This window comes from Armigeres subalbatus, chromosome 3, assembly GCF_024139115.2.
Source record: "Armigeres subalbatus isolate Guangzhou_Male chromosome 3, GZ_Asu_2, whole genome shotgun sequence".
Lineage (NCBI taxonomy): Eukaryota > Metazoa > Arthropoda > Insecta > Diptera > Culicidae > Armigeres > Armigeres subalbatus.
The window spans coordinates 380,159,869-380,184,071 of record NC_085141.1 but is presented as its reverse complement, the minus strand read 5'-3'; the positions used below and the strand labels follow the sequence as shown (position 1 = coordinate 380,184,071).

The 24,203-nt window shown below is 41.9% G+C and overlaps 1 protein-coding gene and 1 long non-coding RNA gene across 2 annotated transcripts in view; one reads left to right on the top strand and one right to left on the bottom strand.

Annotated features, from left to right (window-relative positions):
- Window positions 1-24,203, bottom strand: part of LOC134226625 (neuronal growth regulator 1-like) — a 636,981-nt gene that overhangs the window by 17,029 nt on the left and 595,749 nt on the right. The window lies entirely within an intron of this gene.
- On the top strand, window positions 679-2,180 carry LOC134223752 (uncharacterized). The gene is made up of 3 exons (XR_009982705.1): window positions 679-961; window positions 1,043-1,360; window positions 1,421-2,180. It is a non-coding gene; the product is annotated as an uncharacterized LOC134223752 (long non-coding RNA).

Genomic DNA, 24,203 nt, shown 5'->3' with positions numbered 1-24,203 from the left:
TATTGTCCCCACACATGGCTCTCAGGTGGATGTTTTTTTCACCCCACTTGGGACTAGAGGCCTGAATAAGAGAAACGCGGATAGGTATGTGCCACCAATCGAACCGTTAAAAAACAGCAGCCAATCGAGCAGGAGACCTGTCAAACAGCCAATATGTTGGCTCAAATACTGAAAACGGCTAAATTCAATTTTATACCATTTTTGAATTAACAAATTTTAATTAATTTTACATTAATTTGCAATAAAAAATGCAGGACATTTATAGATTACGAAATAAAATTTCATTGTTTATTGGATTCTATTGTTATGTGATGTGGACACATTGAATAGCGGTTTGTAAGATTTTATCTACATAAACCATTTCATTCTTTTCATGTGTTGGTCTTTGATGAAGAAGATTGACTGCAGTGTTGGCAGAATCATATTCTCTATCCGCGTTTCTCTTATTCAGGCCTCTACTTGGGACTAGAGGCCTTAAGGTCGGTAGAGCGCTATTTTCATACTCTTTAACTCGGAATCGGGAACGAATTTCGCTTATCTCAACTGACAATCTCTTTGGAATTTATCAACAAATGTTCCTACACAGAGAAAAAATAATTGTGTTTTTGAGAACATTGCGGTTTCATTTTGAAAGTTGCTCAGTTTTGGTCATTTTGAATAATAAAAATATGACTCCGACAACAAAACTTTTAATTTAACAGTTTTTCTCTCAACAGAATATTGTAATTTTGAAAGTGATATTTTTCTAGTGATAGTTTAGAAATTTTTAGATGGTTTCCCAATCTTCTTGGAATTTGGCAACACTGGCGATACATTTATTCCATCTGGCAACTGACTGAATTGTCAGTTTCAATTTCGCGGTAAAAAAGTAAAACATGCGAAAAAGAATCATTTTTGCTGAATTGCCTGCGGACCTCGTCAAAGAACCAGTTCCAATGATGAAAAACACGTTGTTTATCCGGTAGGTATCAAAAACTTATTATTATTATTGAACAGCAGCGAGAACAGCAGCTTAATATTATATATACCTATAATTTTTCAGTATTCTGATGGCCAACGCCGAACCAAGGCAGCAAGCATCAACCGTTGCAAAAGTAAACCAAAAGTGGCCAAACTTTACCCCGTAAATTGAACGCATTACGCAAACAGTTTGTGTTGTAATTCTGAAATCCTTTGTGCACCATAAAAGCTCGCTGGAAAACATGCCGACTGTATAGGACAATCCTTTACGAACCGATGCGCGAGTATCCACCGAAGGCCGACTACAGACGTCATCAGGTACTGGTCGACATTTCGTCATAGTCACCATTCCTAGCAGTTCCGTCGTCGATTAGGTTGCGGAATGTATATCCTGCTGCAGGTTTGTAACTTGTAATTTATCAATGATAACGATATCCTGATGACGATTATTTATTTTCAGGTCAATGAAGAAAGGCAAACCTCCACAACGAAAAACCCAGTTGACAGGGTCTCGTATGACGGAAAGGTGAAGCTGAATTTGCTGAACGTAACCGTAGCCGGGTGGATACAGTGAGAATGACCATCAGCTCGGAACTCGGCTTCAAGGGTTATCACTATCACCAGATGGAACAGTAATCCCAGTCGAGTGGATGCGTGCTATCATCATGCGCAAAACAACTTGGACACCGCGGAAGGTGGCAGGACAGTTTCAGATCAAAGAGCTTTCGAAAGAACGACCTAGTGCTATGTCCGCCGTTTGGCATGCGGTGCTGCGGCTATCGTAAAGGAGTGACCGGCGAGTAACGAACGGGACCCAGCTGACACCGCGCATGCGAAGCATATCGAGCACGGCCATAATACCACCAACGTATTCATCCTCGCTTATGCGCAACAACAGGAACAATGGAGGCAGTTATCGCTGACACACGATGAAACAAAATAATGTTTTTTTTTAAATAAATATGTGAAAATTTATTTTGGCTTTTATTTAATTGAAATTGAAAGTGTACAAAAATTGTAATTTTAAAAGTTTCACTGTTGATTCTTATGTATAATACACATTTAGTTTTAAGAAGAAAATGTTATTTTGAAAAGTAAAACAAACATTTAATTTTGAGAGAAAAATGTTATTTTGAAAGGTTGGCTCTTGTCAAAGTTTAAACTAAAGCGACATTTTTGCAATTGTAGTTTTAACAATGTTATACTTTCTACTGAAAATCACTAACTAATTTTCTTAATTTTACCAACGTTTCTTTTATTTTCACCAACGATTTTTTTTTGTGTGTACACGCAAAAAAATGTTGCGGTCAAAACTACCATTCCGAGGGTTAATTTAAGAATACGCACCGACGATTTTCAGCAGACAACAAACCCGTTTGAGTTTACCATGCGCGCAGTAAAAATCAACTGTGGTCGTGGTGGAATGTTGTTACATGAACTGAATCAGTGGTGAATTTGTCCGAATGCATGGTTAATTTAACTGAAAATTTGTGGTTGTTTTGTTTTAAAAACATGGCGTAGTCTACAAAATAGTAGTTGTTATCATGGAATTTTTGTTTGTGTGTAGAAAATGTTGTAGACTAGAAATACTAGAATAAGAGATCGGCGAAGACGCCATCTTGTTTCCAATCGAACCGTCAAAAGCGGTTCCAATTCGACTTGTTTACTTTTTGCTTCCATAAGAAGCAAGCAAAAAGTTCAAGTGCTGCCAATATTATTTTCACGATTTCATGCATTTTCATACGTTGCCATTTCGACAGTTTTTCACTCCGCCGGTCTCTGGTTATAGGGTTGCTATTGTAGACCTACTATTTTCCAAATTTGAATTAAGCTCTAAATACTAAACCACAGAGAAACAGACGTCTCACTCATCACATGTATCATCGTTCATCTTTTCAACGGTGGATTCAATTTTTTGTAGGTGGTCGATCGGCCACCGATGGCGCATCTATCGGTTTTGCTTGTTTTTGACGTTTGCTCACTACCGCCATCTGGTTGCCGCTTGTCCACCTACAGTGCTTTTAGCATTGGGCGGTAATGTTTTCGTGACGATGATTTTTATTGCATTTTGTTCTAAGTGAGACGTCTGTTTCTCTGTGACTAAACTATTGTACAACTAAAATTTTCGCTTTTCAGTACCTCTCTCCGATAATTTGAGGCATAAAGGAACCGAATTTTGCAAAACCTAACTGACAAAAGTTTTGAAATTTTTCAACGATCATTTTGATGTACCGTCGTCGGGGGTGAGAATGGGTCACTGTTTCAACCACTTAGAAGGCTTGTAGATTGGATTAAATGCATCTGAGGGCAAAAAGACTAAAATATAAGAGACCTTTTTGAACGATTTTGCTCTACGACCTCCAGACTGTCGGTGGAAGCGATGACCCATTCTCACCCCCCAGACCCATTGTCACCCCTGATGGCGGTAATAAAAAATATATGTGACCGCATTGAATTTTGAAGGAAACTCTTTTTACTTCAACCAAGTTTTCCAAATTTCATATAAAAATTACCATTTCGGGAGAGTAGTCAACACCATATTTTCTTGTGGCGCCCGGTTGGAAAGGAGCGATGAGAGCGATAGAAAATCCGTCAACTTTGTATGTAGAGATACCAGTTAAATAAATAGAAATCAAATGTAGGAATGGGACGAGATAAATAATTGATGGTAAACAAGACAAGAAGTTCCTTCAGGAATTCCTCCGGAAGCCCATCAAGGAATTCCTTCGGAAGTTGTTTCATGAATTCCTCCGGAAGTTGCATCATGAATTCCTCCGGAAGTTCTTCCAGGAATTCCTTCGGAAGTTCCACCAGAAATTCCTTCGAAAGTTCCACCAGGAATTCCTTCGGAAGTTCCACCAGCAATTCCTTCGGAAGTTCCACTAGAAATTCCTTCGGAAGTTCCACCAGGAATTCCTTCGGAAGTTCCACCAGGAATTCCTTCGGAAGTTCCACCAGGAATTCCTTCGGAAGTTCCACCAGGAATTCCTTCGGAAGTTCCACCAGGAATTCCTTCGGAAGTTCCACCAGGAATTCCATCGGAAGTTCCACCAGGAATTCCTTCGGAAGTTCCACCAGGAATTCCTTCGGAAGTTACACCAGGAATTCCTCCGGAAGTTCCTCCAGGAATTCCTTCGGAAGTTCCGAATTCCTCCGGAAGTTCCTCCAGGAATACCTCCGGAAGTTCCTCCAGGAATTCCTCCGGAACATGTCATAAGACGAGTTAATACCATCCCATTGAATTCCACCACTTAATTGTATCTTGACAGATACGTATTTCGACCTCAAAGGTAAGGCCGTCTTCAGTGTCTCGTACTTGACTACAATTAAGTGGTGGAATTCAATGGGATGGTATTAACTCGTCTTATGACAAGTGAAGACATTCCACTAAAAAGCTCAAAATAATTTTCTTATCATTCCTCCGGAAGTTCCTCCAGGAATTCCTCCGGAAGTTCCTCCAGGAATTCCTCCGGAAGTTCCTCCAGGAATTCCTCCGGAAGTTCCTCCAGGAATTCCTCCGGAAGTTCCTCCAGGAATTCCTCCGGAAGTTCCTCCAGGAATTCCTCCAGGAATTCCTCCGGAAGTTCCTCCAGGAATTCCTCCGGAAGTTCCTCCAGGAATTCCTTCGGAAGTTCCACCAGGAATTCATTCGGAAGTTCCACCAGGAATTCCTTCGGAAGTTCCACCAGGAATTCCTTCGGAAGTTCCACCAGGAATTTCTTCGGAAGTTCCACCAGGAATTCCTTCGGAAGTTCCACCAGGAATTCCTTCGGAAGTTCCTCCGGAAGTTCCTCCGGGAATTCCTCCGGAAGTTCCTCCGGGAATTCCTCCGGAAGTTCCTCCGGGAATTCCTCCGGAAGTTCCTCCGGGAATTCCTCCGGAAGTTCCTCCGGGAATTCCTCCGGAAGTTCCTCCGGGAATTCCTCCGGAAGTTCCTCCGGGAATTCCTCCGGAAGTTCCTCCGGGAATTCCTCCGGAAGTTCCTCCGAATTCCTCCGGAAGTTCCTCCGGAATTCCTCCGGAAGTTCCTCCGGAATTCCTCCGGAAGTTCCTCCGGGAATTCCTCCGGAAGTTCCTCCGAATTCCTCCGGAAGTTCCTCCGGAATTCCTCCGGAAGTTCCTCCGGAATTCCTCCGGAAGTTCCTCCGGGAATTCCTCCGGAAGTTCCTCCGGGAATTCCTCCGGAAGTTCCTCCGGAATTCCTCCGGAAGTTCCTCCGAATTCCTTCGGAAGTTCCTCCGGGAATTCCTCCGGAAGTTCCTCCAGAATTCCTCCGGAAGTTCCTCTGGGAATTCCTCCGGAAGTTCCTTCGAATTCCTCCGGAAGTTCCTCCGAATTCCTCCGGAAGTTCCTCCGGAATTCCTCCGGAAGTTCCTCCGAATTCCTCCGGAAGTTCCTCCGGAATTCCTCCAGAAGTTCCTCCGAATTCCTCCGGAAGTTCCTCCGGAATTCCTCCGGAAGTTCCTCCGGAATTCCTCCGGAAGTTCCTCCGGAATTCCTCCGGAAGTTCCTCCGAATTCCTCCGGAAGTTCCTCCGAATTCCTCCGGAAGTTCCTCCGGGAATTCCTCCGGAAGTTCCTCCGGAATTCCTCCGGAAGTTCCTCCGGAATTCCTCCGGAAGTTCCTCCGGAATTCCTCCGGAAGTTCCTCCGGGAATTCCTCCGGAAGTTCCTCCGGAATTCCTCCGGAAGTTCCTCCGAATTCCTCCGGAAGTTCCTCCGAATTCCTCCGGAAGTTCCTCCGGGAATTCCTCCGGAAGTTCCTCCGGGAATTCCTCCGGAAGTTCCTCCGGGAATTCCTCCGGAAGTTCCTCCGGGAATTCCTCCGGAAGTTCCTCCGGGAATTCCTCCGGGAATTCCTCCGGAAGTTCCTCCGGGAATTCCTCCGGAAGTTCCTCCGGGAATTCCTCCGGAAGTTCCTCCGGGAATTCCTCCGGGAATTCCTCCGGGAATTCCTCCGGAAGTTCCTCCGGCAATTCTTCCGGAAGTTCCTCCGGGAATTCTTCCGGAAGTTCCTCCGGGAATACCTCCGGAAGTTCCTGCGGGAATTCCTCCGGAAGTTCCTCCGGGAATTCCTCCGGAAGTTCCTCCGGAGGTTTGTCCAGGAATTCCTCCGGAAGTTCCTCCTCGACTTGACGAAGTCGAGTCAAGTACGAGACACTGAAGACAACCACACAGTTGTGGTCGAAATACGTATCTGCAAAGATATGGAAATAATTGGTGGAATTAAATGGAGAGTTCTTAACTCGTCTTAGACGGTTGAATACATTCCACTAAAAAGAGCTTAAAATATTTGTTCTGTTAAATTTGAATGTTTGCGCACACGTCCCCAATATATATAATATTATGTAAAGCCGCCGTACTAAGAGCTGCCTATAAAAGGTGACTCTATAAAACGGCGTGACAGGGGGGGTTATTAGTGGACGTCATATACGTCATCGCCCCTTTAATAACAATTTCAATCAGAAGTTTCTTCAAGGAAGATTTTGGAATGATTGAACACAACTTCTCTCCGCAGGATTTTCTAGACTTCTTATAAATAATTTCATATAATTTTCTAACACACCATCCAATAGTCCCTTTATATGGTTTTCATTGACTGCGAAAAAGTTTCCGACCATCTCAATCACAGGATATCTGGGGTGCACTTAGAAAATCATTGGCAATAGCTGCAGGAGTTCATAAACAGATGCCTGCGGTATAAAATTCGTGCCTGGTGGTCTCACAACTGGATTTCAAACAAAGAGCTTCTTCGTCGTTATCATCAGAAGCCGATAGCATATAAAATTCGGGAACCTTACGTGGGGGCGGGAACGTAATCTGTAAACAAGCATGAGCCTGAAACCCAGCTGAATAGCGCAGTGGAGGCATACCCAGAGGATCATGATGGGGCAGCTTCAATCAAGAAGTAAAATCTAATTTGGCAACAGGATAAGGCGATAGCTAGACATGTATCAGGATGGAGATATTTCCAATCGACACTTTGCACCGTGTACAATACACATGTGGAAGTATTGGCTTGATAAATGGATTGCGAGTGATTTGACTATGCGTCCAATTTGGGAATCTCGAGCTCGTTCAGTAGCCGCTAGGTTGCGAAGGCCGACGGAGGTCCTTCGTAGCTTAGTTGGTTAAAGCACCAGTCTAGCGTACTGTAGGGTCATGGGTTCGAGTCCCATCGAAGGGAAAGTGGTTACCTCCAATACATTTTTCAAATCAATATCTTCCACATAACGTACATATTCACATATGAGTTTTCATAACATTATAGAACATTAGTTGGATATAGGATAGGGAAATATATTAGGAGAGAAAAGTAAAGTAGCATTCGAAACTAAATTAACAAAATTATCACACATCAACTTGAGAAGAGCTCCAAATTTGTAATCATACCGAATTCTGCTCTATGATCGTCATTGGAAGCTGAAAGATGTAACTTGAAACAGCTGCTCCTTCCGGCTACAACGAACCTTACTAGACCTAGTCAAGGTTACATACTCGTCGCCACACTCACGTGTGTGCATCGTCTCCGCCACATCCCGCATATCCGCCTGACAGCCTGCCTCTGTCTATTATCTCTAATGAATTATTAGACCATAATCTTTCATAATACACTCATCGTCATCCTCGTGTTAGCTCCCCCGCCACATCACACACAGTAGTAGATTAATGTTCTCATATTTCAACGTAAATTAAATTGAAAGTGCAAATCCTTCTTCATCCGGGAGCGACGCGAAGGGTTGGCTGCCTGCTGCTGCTGGTTGGCTGGTCGTTGCCTGACCACAAGCTAATGCTCCGGATAACTGAAGCTGAACGAGTTGGAGAAAAAAAGAAGTCCGTATCCAGACAACGACGATCGGGACGTGTGCCAAGTTTCGCCACCTTCGAGTCTCCAGTGTGTGGTGCTGCCATATGTGCCAGGATGGACTTAAGATAGCCCTGGAGTATATCTACATGCTATCTGGTCTGGATTCGTACTCCGGCCATTATCCTATGTGAGGGGGGGTTGGTACGACGGATCATAGTTAGTCAGACAGTTCGTACGGAAGAATTGCTTAAGAATTCATGATTTTGAAATATCGTTGAATTTTGTAAACAAAATAAAAATTTTAATCATATTTTTTTTGGAAATCCGAGAAAATTCCTAGAAGTTTGAAAAAGTTCGTAGCAATCCGTAAGCAATTTTCCTAAGAAGTCTGTTGGTTTGGTACGCACGAGAGTGCATCAGGAAGTCGTCATTTATGATGATTTATCATCCTAAATATTCTAAAAAGTGCTTTTGAAAATACATAAGTGTCTCTGGGAGTTTATAAATTTCCGTAATTTATGCAATCCCGAAGATCACAAGTATACAGATTCATAAGTTCGTAAAAACAATTCTAATTCAATGTACGTTTCGTACCGCATTCCCCAGATGGTGGCTTGCAGCAATATGGCAAACAACATTGTTTTCCCGCATCCGACCAAGTGAGTGCGCGCGGCAGCTATTGTGTGTGGAACGAAGATATCGCCACGGGCATCGTCCTGGTTATGATGATGCGAAATGTTTCCCTGGAACGGGGAACTCGACGATGACGATTCAATATTCCAACCAAGTGTAAATTGATATTTCCATTATGTTGATTGTGGCTATTTATATATGCACTATTCGTATCCAGGTTGGGCTGTGCGCTGGCAGGTACTATGCGGCGGGAGCAGTGACGTTGCTGTCGGCTACCACCCATGCAATAATAGATATCGTGGGTAGCGTCGATAAGGTGAGGAGGAAAATTACCAAGTTCCTAGAACGAGGTCAACGGGCTCCTGCATGGAAGTTCTTTTGAACTCCGGAAATGGCGGTTCCATTTTCTATGATTATTATCAACTGTGTGAACAATGAAGTGGACAAAACAAATGAATAAATGATTGCCACTTGGGGGTTGGTTGATGATGTTCTCACAATGAGAAAAGTGCCCCGAATGAATCTGAATCATTAATCAGGAAGGTGAACCGAATACAAGGCCGGAATGGTGGAACGGATTTCATATTAATGTGTGAAGTGTGGTCACAGTGAACACCATGAATAAAGCAAAGGAGTTTGGAAAATGTTAGTTTTTTACCGTCAGTGACACATACAATAATACATACTTATTTTTTCCGCGGCACAATGGCTGCGGTTTGATTGAAACTCAATCGTTGTTTGATGTTTTTGAATAATTATTGAATCTAGTTCATATTATACAGAAAAATTTCACAAATGGTACTTCCTGTGACAATCGTGGAGATGCAGCCGTGGTTCCCTCAAAATAAATTACTTCGAATTTGAATGACCATAGTTCTGATGAACTAACGAATTGCACTAAATTTCAAGAAAAACTAATCGGCAATTCCATTTACCATGCTTCCTGTCGGGACATATCGTTTCTCAACGATTGCTCCCAATCGGCAAACAGGCAATCACATTCGCGCACGTGGTGCACGTGTCCCCTGGTAAGTACGTGTGGTTCGATAGGTACGTGTAGAGACGAGAAACGATGAATTTATGCAGCGAGCAGTAAACTCTGCGGGACACAGTACGACGATCCGTTGCCAATGGAATCCGAGACAACCAAATTGTGCCATTTCAAGACACTTAAGTGGTCTTTTTTCCTAGAAATATGTGTGGCAGTGGTTGAAAAATTGTGGGCTTTCTGATTTATTACGAGTTTTCATCTCCAAAGTGGTTTGGCCGAATGCCGTTTTGTTGGATAGTTGGAATTTCATATTTTATTAAGACCGTTACAAATAATTAATGGAAATTATGTCCTATTGGTCAAGCAGGGGAGATAATAAGAAAAATAAAATGAAGGAAAAACTCCTCGGATTTGTTAAACAATGTTTTGAAAATCCTCAAAACATTCCAAAACATTTATTATTGCTCCCTAAAATTATTAAGTTTGGAAAAAATCCACAGGGGGTATAGACATTTTTTATTCTAAATATTTGTATCGGCCTAAGTGCATGAAGTGAGAAAATAGAAGTGTGAAGTGAGAAGTAAGATGTGATATTTTAGAAATAAGAAGTGAGTAGTGCAAAATTACAAGTTAAAGTAAAAAGTGAGTAGGAAAAAGAATAGTAAGATATTCACAGTAATTAGTCAGTGGGGAAAAGTGAGTAATGAGAAACAAGAAGTTAAAAGGGAGTAGTGAGAAGGAAAAAGGAGAAAAAAGAATAAGGTAGAAGGTAGAAATAAGGAAGAAGGTGGGGGAAAGAAGGATGAAGCAAGGAAGAATGAGCAAGGAGGAAGAAGAAATTTTTCAATTCACATTTATCACTTTTCATTTCTCATTCCTTATTTTTTTATTTCTCATACCTCACTTCTGACTACAAACCCCTCATATCTCACATGACATCTCTAATATCTCACATCTAACTTCTCACTTCTCGCTTCTAATTTCTTACTTCTAACTTCATACTTCACACTTTTAACTTATTTCGTAGGTGAATTAGAGGTAAGATTCTATGACAGAAGGTCGAAAGGGTGAGAAGGTTGATAGGACAAAAGATCGAGCGAGACAAAAGGTCAAAATGGACAGAAAGAAAAAAAAAAGAAAAAGGTAGAAAAAGAATTCAGAAGATGGAAAAAGGAAAATGGAAGAAGGAATAAAGAACAAGGAGGAAGGAAGAAATTAGAAGGAAGAAGGAAGAAGAAAAAAGGCAGAAGGAAGAAGGAAGAAAGAAAAAGGTAGAAAAAGAATTCAGAAGATGGAAAAAGGAAGATGGAAGAAGGAATAAAGAACAAGGAGGAAGGAAGATGGAGGAAGAAATAATTTAGATGGAAGAAAGAAGAAGGGGATAGGAAGAAGGAAGAAGAAGGTAGGAAGAAGGAAGAAGAAAATAGGATGAAGAAAGGAGGAAGGAGGAAGAAAGAAGAAGGAAGAAGGAAGAAGGAAGAAGGAAGAAGGAAGAAGGAAAAAAGAAGAAGGAAGAAAGAAAAAGGAGAAATAACGAAGAAGGAAGACGGAAGAAGGAAGCAGGAAGCAGGAAGAAAGAAGAAGGAGAAAGGACGAAGAAGGAAAGAGGAAGAAGGAAGCAGGAAGCAGGAAGAAAGAAAAAGGAGAAAGAACGAAGAAGGAAAGAGGAAGAAGGAAAAAGGCAGAAGGAAAAAGGAAGAAGAAAAAAAATAAGAAGAAGACAAGTAAAGAAGGAAAAAGCGATAATAAAGGTGGAATAAGCAAGGAAGGAGGAAGAAAGATAGATGAATGAAGAAAAAGAAAGGGATAAGAAAAAAGGAAGGATGAAGATGAAGAAATAAAGAAAGAAGACGAAAAAGAGAAGAAAGAAGGAAGAAAAAAAATCGTAACGATCGGCTTGACCCCCTCCCTCCCCCTTCAGCGTTACGTAATTTGTGAACGGCCCCTTGCATGTTTTCGCATTGATTAAAAGCATTGCCACCAGTTTTGAAAAATATTTCCAAGGGGAAAAAAACCAATTATTTTTCAATAATTCCGAACTGCAATGTCCAGGGTTTGCAGAAATCGCTCTCAGTTGATAAAGAACAACGATTAAACCAAAGGCAAAAACGGTTCCGAATCATAACATGGTTTATATAATAATATAACAAATTTATCAAACTTGTATACAAGTGCGAGAAAACAGAAACGGATAGGCAGCCCCAACACAGAAGTGTTGATTTTCACTTTATTTTCACTCTTTTTGTGTTGGAGACCCCACAGCTATGTAGTACAAGTTGAAATGCATCGTCAGCACCAGTACTCCCCGCGTTTGGAGCTTTTTGAAAGAAATTTATCATGAGGTAAAGCCTCCCTCTTTATCATAACAACTTGCGAAAAAAGTCTTTGACGGTATGCTGCATATCGTATATGTATACAGATATGATAAGTGAGTGACTTTTTCATTCTCTATTGGATTCGAACTCTGGCAACGTCCGATCGAGACAATTTTCAATAGCAAACAATGGGACCGCATTCCCCGTCGAATGCAACTTGTTGCGAGTAAATCGGATAATGGTAAGTTCCAAAAAGTTTGTCTACAAAATTTGTACACATACACACATACAAACACATACATACAAACATACAAACATCACCTCAGTTCGTCGAGCTGAGTCGATAACATAATAGGTCTCCGGGGACTAAAATAAATCCTCCCCCTAAACAATTAGAAAATTCCCAAAAAAAAAAGTAAATTGCCAATAAAGAAATCAGGGTATGAACAATAAATAAATATAAAATTTCCACAAATAAAGCAAAATTTCCATAAACAATTAAAATTTTTCCACAAAACAAAAATAAATAAGCACTTTTAAAAGCAAAAATTGCAATTATAAAAGAAGAATTTTCCATAAAAAAAATAAAATGTTCCACGAAAAAAATACAAAATTTCCATAAATAAATCAATATTAGCAATACAAAATTTTCCACAAAATAAATATATTTTTTCCATAAAAAAATAAAAACTTTCCACAAAATGATCAATAAAGAGCAATAAAAAAATAAGAAAATTTCCATTGTGGCTTTGTGGAAAATTCTTAATTGTTTATGGAAATTTTGTTTTATTTGTGGAAATTTTATATTTATTTATTGCTCATACCCTGATTTCTTTATTGGCAATTTCCTAATTGTTTATGGAAAATTTCTAATTTTTAATGGAAATTTTATTTTGCTGCCGGTCTCCGGACCTTCTATCAAAAGTTCTTTTTTGGAGCAATCATATAGCCTTTCGGAACATCTTTGTTGTACGAGAAAGGCAAAAATAAGGAAGAATTAAGGAAGAAAGAAGGATTATGGAAGAAAGGAGATAAAAGAATGAAGAAAGAAGAAGGAAAAAGGAAGGAGGAAGGCGGAAGAAAGAAGAAGGAGAAAGGAAGAAGAGAGAAGAAAGAAAGAAAACCTTTTCGACCTATGGTCGTTTTCGACTTGTTTTCTATTTGATCTTTTGTCCATATCGATGTTTTATCTTTTCGACTTTTTGTTTTTTTTTGCATTTAAAAAAATCGATACGAAATATTTGAATCCTCTTTTCTCCCGTCACACATTGCAATTTTCACTACTCACATCTCATTTTCATCTTTTCACTACCAACAATCTGAGAAAAAAAAATCTGTTCGTCCAAGCCAACCAAATCGCACTTAAAGATCCAAATCATTCGTTTCAAGGGTATTAGGCCATTTGGTTGAGCAGTGAGAAGTGACAAGAGAGAGGTTGCAAGTAAGTTCGTTTTAGTTATGGGTGGATCAAAGGGCCGACTTGAAAGATCTGCATCCTGAGCGATGTCCAGCTATCGCTTCAACCTGTAGCCAGGTTAGATTTCGGTCGACTTAGAAGTTAGAAGTAAGAAGTAAGTATTTCGTTGTCCTTTTTTCCTTCCCTAGCAGCACACATGCTCCACATAAGTTATTGCAAGTTTGCAACTTATGTGAGACAGGATTCAGGCACAATCAAGTTGCTGCAACCATTTTTGTGTGACTTGAGCGGCTCGGGTTCTTTCTTTCTTTTTTTTCTGCTTCTTTCCCTTCTTCTTCCTTCCTTCTTCTACCATCTCCCATCTTCCTTTTTCCTTCGTTCTTCTTCCACTTTTCTTCTTTTTTCCTTTGTTTTTTTTATCTTCTTTCTTATTCCTTTATCTTCTTTATTCTCCCTTCTTCTCTTTTCATCTTCTTTCTTCCTTCTTCTTTATCCATTTTTCCTTCTTATCTTTTATTTTTTCCTTCTTCCGTTTTCCTGGTATAATTTTCTTGTTTTCTTCTTTCCTTTCCCTTCTCGCTTCCTCCTCTCTTACCACTCACTTCCCACATATTCTTGCTCACTTTCCTTTTAATCGCTTCTCACGTCACACTTCCCAATAGTTCACTTCTCACATCAAACTTCTCAACTCCCACTACTACTCACTTCTCACTTCTCGCTATTTTTGCATTTCTTACTTCTCACAAATAATTTCTCACTTTTAACTTGCCACTTCTCACTGCTCACTGCTCCTTTCTCTCTTCTAACTTTTTACTTATCTCTTCTGACTTTACACTATTCACATCCCACTTCTCACTACTCGCTTCTCATTCGGCCTAATGGCCTTCGGCCCTCGGCCTAAAGATCCAGCATTGTTATAAGGTACATAATACGAATTTTCAACTCTAACGTGAAATCTGTGCTGTTATACGCTAGCGAAACATGGTGTGTATCAGTGGAGAACACTCAACGGCTGCAGGTGTTCATCAACAGATGCCTGCGGTATATAATTCGGGCCTGGTGGCCTCACAACCGGATCTCAAACAACGAGCTCCATCGTCGTTGTCACCAGAGGCCGATAGCAACAGAAATTCGGGATCGGAAGTGGGGCTGGGTCGGCCACACTCTACGTAGGGGCGGAAACGAAATCAGTAAACAAGTATTAGACTGGAACCCAGCGGGACATCGCAACAGAGGCAGACCCAGAGGCTCATGGCGGCGAAGCCTCAATAAAGAAATAAAAGAAGTCGACCGAAATCTAACCTGGCAACAGGTTAAAGCGATAGCCGGGCAACGCTCAGGATGGGGATCTTTTAAGTCGGCCCTTTGCACCACCGGAGGTGTACAGGATCCATAAAAAAAATTGTTATAAGGTCCATGTTTCAAATTCCACGTTCTAAGTTCCTATCCCAACCAGCGGATGGCAGATTTTAATACAGTTCTGCATAAGAACCTTACAGAAACTGAATAATAATTGGGCATATACAATTTCGGGAGATTTTAATACCTACAACTGTTGTATTGAAATAATACAGATTTGTATTATTTTAATACAATATTTGTATAAAAAGCTTACAGAATTGTATATGCCCAGATTTTATACAATAATTGTCAGATTTGTTTTTTGGGTGTAGTATCATGTTTCAAGTTCTTTTTCATTTTCCAAACCAATCCAAATCGATTTTTGGCTTGCAATTTATTTCGAAATTTATATTTTTTCAAGAAAATACATGAATTAGGAACCTCTGTGTTAGATACATCACTGCAAAGCATACGAGTTGGCTTATAGGTGGCTGGATTTTTTTTTTTCATTTCAACCCAACTGACTATCGCGTCATGCCGCGTTGCCAACTCACCGTGTGTGAAGTATGAAGAATAATACGTCGACTCGTCTTATGACGAGAATGACTCGTACGTGACGTAAATGAGTGGCACCGGAGCTGGAAAAGCTATCTTCCGTCGCCGCCATTTAGTAGCGACCGCCATTTAGTTTGCGATGATGGTGATGATGATGATGATGGCATTTGACTTACCGCGGTATCTTTTGAGAAATGTGCATGAGAAGGGCGAACTATAAGTGGCGTGTCGTGCAATTTGCATTCATTCGCGTTGGTTGGTGGGATGAATAGACCGATTTAGCCAGTCGTCGCAGAACGTGACGTTATTTTAATTCTAGTAATTTAATTGTAACTCAAAAATGGGCTGTCGTTTGTTGCTACTCCGTTTTTCGCCATCCCACGTTGGAATTTTTCCTTTTATGTCATGAAGTTGAATAATAGAAGGCCTTCGTGTTGAAAAATAGGCACATTCAACCTTCTCCGCTGTGGGGTTTCCGTGGGTAAAAAAATAACGCATTCACAGCAAACAACACATCCAGCGATTGAACTCGATTCCAATCAACTGCGGATCGGGATAAACGGTCTTCCTACATATACTGCCAAGAAGCAATAGAAATTCAATCCGGCACGTACGGCCCGAGAAGATTGAGTAAACACATATCGAACCCAATCAATGGCGACGAGCATGGTTATTCCGAGTCCGGACTCCCGGTGGACGAAAAAAAGATATCCATAGGTGATTCTGTACGGACGTGGTTCATGATTGTGTTTTACCTTTGAGAGCAAGAAAACTGAGCTCGACTTTTTTTGTGGGAATGTTTCTCGGATGATATAAATCAATCTATTCGGATGGGGTGTAGATGTGTGGTGAGATGATTTTTATCGGAATAAGGAACAAATCTTTAATCGAGAACAAAATGGAGCAAACCCTTACACAGGTTAAATTTGAATATTTAGTCACTTTCTCTGATGATTCTATTTTTACATTCTTTGTTCATTATTCATTGGTTGGTTATTCTACATTGGTTGGTTACACATCATTCTGCAATTTATAAAATAAACTAACTTGCGGTACGTCAGTCGTTGATTAGTAGCTCTTTAGATAACATTTACGAATTCCAATAGAAATTAGAGGAATGAGTAGTCAGCGTAGCAAACATTTCCTCTACATTACCCACGCTTCCCAACAAACGCTCATGTTTATGTCACAAATGCTAATGTTTGTTCTGCTTAATTACACAAATTACCGGAATCCCCATATCATTTGCACTAGACGAAAAATTTACAACAAACTCGAAATCATCCCAAAACCAATTTTACCTAATCCCCCAAAATGCTCCACGTTTGTTCTGCCAAACACAGCGTCGTCCGGTCGTGGTGGCAGCGCTTTTCCGTTCTCCGCACTGGCGATGTTTGGCACTCATGGCACGTTCCGGCAGAACTGCAGCTGTGCCTACACGAGTGGCTGGCTGGCTGGCTGGCTGCTCTGCTGCTGGTCCGCTCCACAGGATCAATTGACCACAGACGCGTCTGACTCTGAATCGAGCAGGCTGCAACAATATTCTCTCACCCCGCACTGTATCACAACTGTACTCTCGGTGTGTTGTATACAACGATGGAAGAGGCTCAGACGACTCAGTCGAGTGCAAATGATAAAGCAGACTACCGGAGGCTCGTTGTGATTCTACGGGATACGGCTGCATGCGATAGAGTGGATCCGTATTTAGTGGTTTTTGCATTTGAGAAGTTTGAAAAATATTTGGTATCAAAAATCGAAGCATGACAAAAAAAATAACGTTTTTGAATGTTGATAGTTCTATATCTCTTGATGGGTTGCACGACTTTTCACAATAATCGAACAGAAATATATTGGAACATATAATAACTATATGAAATAGATTTCGCCTGACTTTTCAAGCAAAATTCATAAAAACAAGTGGTCTAAATTTTCAAAGATAATCATTTGAATTTTAATGGGAGTTTCGTCCCAATTGGAAAATTGAAAGCAAAATATTTGAATGTCCATTCGTTTTGTATCTCGTCTTATAGTTAGTGAAGATCTAAAATCAAATGAAAATATTTTAGATGAAGAAAATCTAAATTATCGTATTCCTTGACTCTCAGTCCTTGACTATCCGCAAATTCATTTCATTTATTTAGTTTACATCTAAACAGATAACACTGAATCAACAATTTAACACCACAACACACGGTTCGAGGCCGCATCTCTTCATTCTCGAATGCGCCCCACGCTCGCTAAGTCGTAGGAACGGAAAATGCTGGGTAAAATACCTGAAGGAAATAGGAATAAAATAGACCCCACCTTGCGGTCCTTAGCCTCTTATGCAGCAACTCTTATCCCTACCTCCCCGTGGTGCTGAAGATCGGGTAACCAACCCCGGTGGGAACTATGGTCGTATGTTGACAGGGAAGGAGGGGGGGGGGGGGTTGCTTCTCTCCGGAGGTGCAAATCTTACTGAGCGTCTAATCTCCATGTCAGGATTTGCTTACAACAGCGTCTGTTCTTCATGTTAGGGGCGGCTGATCATCGCCGGGTGCCAGCGAGGGACTCTAATTGATACTGTGCACCATGGTCCACCGGGAAAAAGGAGGAATGGTCCTCCGGAAACTTAGGGGGTTTGGTGTCAGGCCATGCTAGCCAGCCTTTATAAAAAACATACGCAACGAACAATCAACAAGAGAGTACGGACCGGAACCATCGGCGAAGACCAACCGCAAACTATAGGAAAATAATAAACAGCCGGGATGATACTCTGACAACAATAGGACATTGGAACAATTCAAATTTATGTTGAAGCGTTGCTTTGTTTCACTGGGTACCGCAATCTGAGTACATACATGGAACCATAAAACGAGTTCTAATTTGCTCTAACCCCAACACCTTGATTAATATATCTATGACAAAACGCTTTGTTCTCGCTCATTTTATGTTGCGGAACTTATTTTTTCACACAGCTGTATAAAACAAATTGCAATGTAAAAAGAACTGAGCTTTTATAGGACTTTATCATTATGTCCGCGTTTTTTTTATAGTGAGATAAGGGCAAATCTGCAAACAGATACCTGGAACTATCACCAAAGATTTTAAAATATAATATTTGCTATCACTCAGGGACTGGGGTTGATGGAAGATCGATCCACTAAACCCACCCAAGAAGCGGAAGGTTGCTTGAATTATCGTCTCTTCTGCCCTGAACCCATCGGGACTACCTTCCAGTATTACATCTGAAGGATAGGTAATACTAAACGCACTCCTCCCAAAACTACCCTTCTGAGTACTTTGACCCCCTTGTTTGTGCCAGTAAGCATACAAAAGCCTTGAGCCCTTAAGCCTTTTATCTTTTCTTTGTGCTAGTCAGCATCACATTTTTGCCTTTCTCGTATACAAAGTATACGTAAAGGCTATATGTTCGCTCCAAAAACGAACTTTTTATAGGAGGCCCGGAGACCCATAGTGTTATATACCGATCGACTCAGCTCGACGAATTGAAGTGATGTCTGTGTGTGTATGTGTGTGTGTATGTGTGTGTGTATGTGTGTGTGTGCGCAAAAAGTCTAGCTCACTTTTTGGGCACTTATCCTTAACCGATTTGCTCGCAACAAATTGCATTCGACGTAAAATCCTGTCCCATTGTTTCCTATTGAAAACTGACCCGATCGGACTATGGGCTTAGAAGTTATGGCCAAAATACTTTTTTTCATATAAAAGCACATTAAAAAGTCTATCTCACGTTTTGGGCACTTATTCTCAAACGATTTGCTCGCAATAAGTTGCAATCGACGTAGAATCCTGTCCCATTGTTTCCTATTGAAAATTGACCCGATCGGACTATGGGATTAGAAGTTATGGCCAAAATACTTTTTTTCATAAAAAAAACACATGAAAAAGTCTAGCTCACTTTTTGGGAACTTATTCTCAAACGATTTGCTCGCAATAAGTTGCAATCGACGTAGAATCCTGTCCCATTGTTTCCTATTGGAAATTGACCTGATCGGACTATGGGATTAGAAGTTATGGCCAAAATACTTTTTTTCATAAAAAAACACATTAAAAAGTTTAGCTCACTTTTTGGGAACTTATTCTCAACCGATTTGCTCGCAATAAGTTGCAATCGACGCAGAATCCTGTCCCATTGTTTCCTATTGAAAATTGACCCGATAGGACTATGGGATTAGAAGTTATGGCCAAAATACTATTTTTCATAAGCACATTAAAAAGTCTATCTCACTTTTTGGGCACTTATTCTCAACCGGTTTGCTCGCAACAAATTGCATTCGACGCAGAATCTTGTCCCATTGTTTCCTATTGAAAATTGACCCCATCGGACAATGGACTTAGAAGTTATGGCCAAAATACTTTTTTTTTCATATTAAAGCACGTTAAAAAATCTAGCTTATTTTTTAGGCACTTATCCTTAACCGATTTGCTCGCAACAAGTTGCATTCGACGCAGAATCCTGTCCCATTATTTTCTATAAATTCTATAAATTGACACGATAGGACTATGGGCTTAGAAGTGAGAACTTGTCCCATTGTTTCGTATCAAAAACCGGCCCAATCGGACTATGGGCTTCGGAGTTATGGCCAATTTTTACAAGAAAAATTCTTACTCTCGGCCGATTCGGACTATTGGCTCAGAAGTTATGGCCAAAATACTTTTTTTCATACCAAAAGTGCGAAGAAATTACTCATTCGCAAGAAACGAGAAAGGCACTATCACTACTAGGTGGATTAATCTGGGTTTTTTTCATCCATTTAGCTACGTACTCCCAAGCTACTCAGATAGTCCCCGGCGGGGAAACTATTATTGGAAGGCTATTATATTGATAACACTACACCTTTACCTGGTCAGCATATTCATAGATCAGCGCAAGTCCTACCCACGTTCTCACTTCAACGGGTGACCGGGCGAGTGCCGAAGTCAGACCAAAGATTCTAGGTGAAGATTGCTTCCGGTTCAGTGGTGCCCCAACGACCCGAAGCCGGTGCATTCGCGTATTCGATCTACTCATCTGGTCCCAAACGGTGGACTTAGCCTACTCCGATCCGATTTCCTATGCACTGAGCCATTCAGCTTCTTGCTTAACCGTTGAGACATTCAGCTCCCGCTTCTTCTTCGCCTTTTCATTTTCTTCTTCTTCTTCTTCTTCTTCAATAGCTAAATTCAGGAACATGAACTTGGCCTGCTCTTCAACTTAGTATTCTAGCAGCATTTCCTTAGTTATTAATTGAAAGCTTATCTTTGCCCGCCATTGCATGAGTATGTATCTTGTGTGGCAAGTACAATGGATACACTATGCCTAGGGAGTCGAGATGTTTCCCACCCAAAAACATCCTAGATTGAACCGAGAATCGCATTCGCTATCTCCGGATTGGCAATCCTACGCCTTTGCGCGCAAGGCTACTGGAGACCCCACCTTGACCGTGAACTACTCGAATAGTCCCCGGCAATGGATCCATCCTACTTCGACGTGGAGTTTCACGACGTCGTCGGAAGTACCCCTGTGACTTACGACCCGTCCTAATGGGTGACCGGACGAGATTCCGGGAGGATATAGCTTCCGGTTCAATGGTGCCCCGAAGACCCGAAGCTGGTGCATTCGCACGCCACGGTCTACTCAGCTGGTCCCTGGCGGTGGGCCTAGCCTACTCCGATAACCAAGTTTTAATGCCCTTGAGTCATTCAGCTCCCACTTTATTCGTTGAGCCATTTAGCTCCCGTTCTGCGGCTACGCGCTCACCGCAAGCTGACGACGTTGATAGCTGGCACTGGCGTTCCCATTCATTATCGATATATCTTACGCAGCAGGGTACTAATGGTCCGCTATCCGCAATGGCTGTAAATGGATTGTAAATACTCGGCAGCACTGGATGAAGGTGATGTTTTTTTATTTCACTTGTTTATTTTCTTCCTTCGTTGAAATCGATCTCACATTCCCGAAGAGGGAGAGAAACACTGCTCACTGCCCTGGATTTTCCTCCGAGACTACGCTTATTCGCTGGTCACTTCTCCATCTACGCTGCAACTCTGACAGTATTTGCGTCACGACTCTGCTAACGACATTCCACGTGCCTTCTTCGTGACACATTCGCTCTGCGATGTTGTTCGCCCGTAGGGCAGGCATTCCTCTACGTACTTCCGCAAACTTTGGGCAATCGAATACCACACTCTGGACATAACGGTGAATTAGTATGTCCAAACCGATGTAAGTACTTCCGGAACCATCCGTGACTCGGACCGAAACTGCGTCAGGTGAAAGTTTTATTCGCCATGCTTTCTGTTCATCCACAGCGACAGTTTTGGGATGAGCCGGTGGGTCCACCTCCCTTTCTCCGTACTGTCCAACTCTTGTTGCCATCTCGCCATCGAACGGATTCTCACCTCCTTCCTTACGTTTCTGGTGTCTCTTCGCCGATAACACTCAATGTCTTCCTCCAGGGTCATGCAGATGGGTAGCCTGTGGTTCCACCAGTAAGCAGTTTTCGTGGCATTGTAGCGTCGCAAGCCCTTACCATTATTCTTGTTAACACGGCCGCATCAATGATCTGCTGTCCGGTCGAAGTGCCTCAACGAATAGGTCTTTGTTGAAGGCTTTCGTTTTCCACCTCCGTTCTTCGTGTTGCATCAGGGTTTTGTTGGCCAATACACAATCGTACATCTAGCTTCGCTAGAGCTTCCTGCAGGATACATCCTCTTGTGTTGGTCACTCGACTGCCCCACTCCACGGCCCATGCATTGAAGTCACCTCCAATGACTACCGGCCTTCGTCCGATCAACTTATCGGTTAACTGATCCAATATCTGGCTGAACTGCTCCACGGTTCACCTTAGAGGTGCATAGCAGCTGCATATGAAGACACCGTTGATTTTGGCAATCACGAAGCCTTCGCATGAACTCTCCACCACTTATTGAATAGGGAATTTGCCCATAACTTGTATCGCAACCAAATCCGTTCTATCTGTCACCCGGTTGCCGTTATCAGGGGGAACTCGATACGGCTCTGCAATTAACGCGACATCGCATACAGTTTCTGCTGTAGACTGCCATAACAGTTGCTGTGCGGTTTCACAATGATTCACATTAATCTGAATTATCTTCACTACTGCTGGCCTGCGATCGCCCTCTTGTAGGCTGGGCATTTGTCGTCTGATGGTCATTTCCGTCTTCTGAAGTGCAAAGCATATTCTTCGGTATTTGCGTGCAGTCTCTCGCAAGGTGACCTGTTTCTCCACATTTCCAGCACATGTTAGATCTGTCTGGACTTTTACAAGCTCTTGCCCGGTGTCCAAAGCCCAAACACTTGAAGCATCTCTCCGCAGATTTGCTCACTTCTGGAGCGGCTTTCAATGGGCATTTCGACCATCCAACCATCCAGTGCCTTATAAGTAGCGGTTACTGGCAGACGAATCATCGCTGTCTGTGTGCCTCCGTACGCCGTCCTAATCCGGATCGACATTTGCACCTCGCCTAGATTGCACTGCCCCTGTAGTGCACCCCGCAGCTCTTCTTCCGACGTGATATCGTCTAGGTCTCTGCACAAAATCACCATCTCTGGAGTTAAGGCTTTGACTTCCCCCTCTGAGCGCAATGATTTTGCAATGCGCACCCGCATAACCGAGCTATGAACCGCAGGGTCCTTCTTTAACTCGAAGATCATCTCTCCGGTTTGTGTGCGGCTAGTCCTTATCACGTTTTCGTCTCAGTCCCGCAACTCAGGATCTTCTCTAACTTTTTTGAGAAGCGCTGCATACGTCGTAGCGTCGTTAGCCTTTACTAGTACAGCTTCCCCCTTCGGCGTCTTTTTACGAGATAGAGGCTTTCCTTTCCCGTTCTGCTTCATTTTCCTTGCCTCTTTTCGCTTCAGCCCGTGTCTGCCTCTTGAGTTCGCCTGGCCTGTCATCTCCCAGTGAGGTTCTTGCCCTTTTGGAAGTCATGGAGGCTGGTGTACTCTCCACCCCGAGCTGTTTCTGCTTCTTAGGATATAACGGAAATTTCCCGATACCTCCCTGTTCTGGCGGAACTACAACAGCATGTTTTAGTTTGTGCCAATGCGCGCTCCGCTACATCGATCCTCATCGCTGCTATATCGAATTCATTCACTGCCGATACCAACGCCTTACGGATCCTGTGAACCATATCCTTGATCTCCTTATGGACGTTATTCCTCCCATCCACGAAATTGTGGAGTTCCTCCACCAATCTATTCGCCACTATTTTCGGCTTTTGTGGGGCTTGTCCAACTCGCTCTGCCCTGGCGGTTGCTCCTGCAGCTGCAGTTGTTCCTGCTTCTTCTGCTGTTGTTGCTGTAGCACTACTGCTACTGACGGCGGTGATATCACCAACCGTCACGGCAAACGGGTTCACCGCTCCTGCATCTGCTTCTGCGTGATTTGTTGAATTATTCATCCTATAGGGTCCCCCTCCAAACCGTTATATCCACCCATCGTACGTAGTCGCTTATGATCCATGGATTGTCTTTGCAAGCAGTGAGGTCCATGCGAGGGTTGACACGGGCGCACTTATAGGGCCGTGTTCAGAGCCGATCGCGCAATCGGAAAAATCTCAACCGATCCAAGTACTCACCAAGAAAATTGAACGTATTCGGAGGACTTCTAGTTTTGCCTTTCTCGTACAACAAAGTTGTACCAGAAAGGCTTTCATTTCACTCCCAAAACGTACTTTTTATAGAGCGCTTGTAGACCCATAGTATTATATACCATTCGATTCAGCTCGACAAACTGAGCAAATGTCTGTCTGTCCGTGTGTGTGTCCGTGTGTGTGTGTGTGCGTATGTGTGTGCACATTGAAACATTAGCCAATTTTTCTAGTACTAAACCTGAATCGATTTTGCTACAACAAGTTGCATTCGATGGGGAATGTTTTCTTCTTGTTCACTATTGAGTTTCATAATGATGGCACTTCTCAAAAAATAGTAAATATTTAAAGAGTTATGAGACATCATTATTTCGTAACAAATAAGCTATCGATTTTCTAGGTTATGTTCTCCCAAGACACAATTTATTCGAAACCGGCACACTGACAGCATAGAATACACAGCTTACACGGAAGAAAAAACTTCACAAAGAAACATAGAAACCCATTAATGAGTTAAAAAGTACCTATTTTAAGATTTCATGTATACACTGAAAATTCTCGTTTTTTTTTCAAAATGACCTAAGAA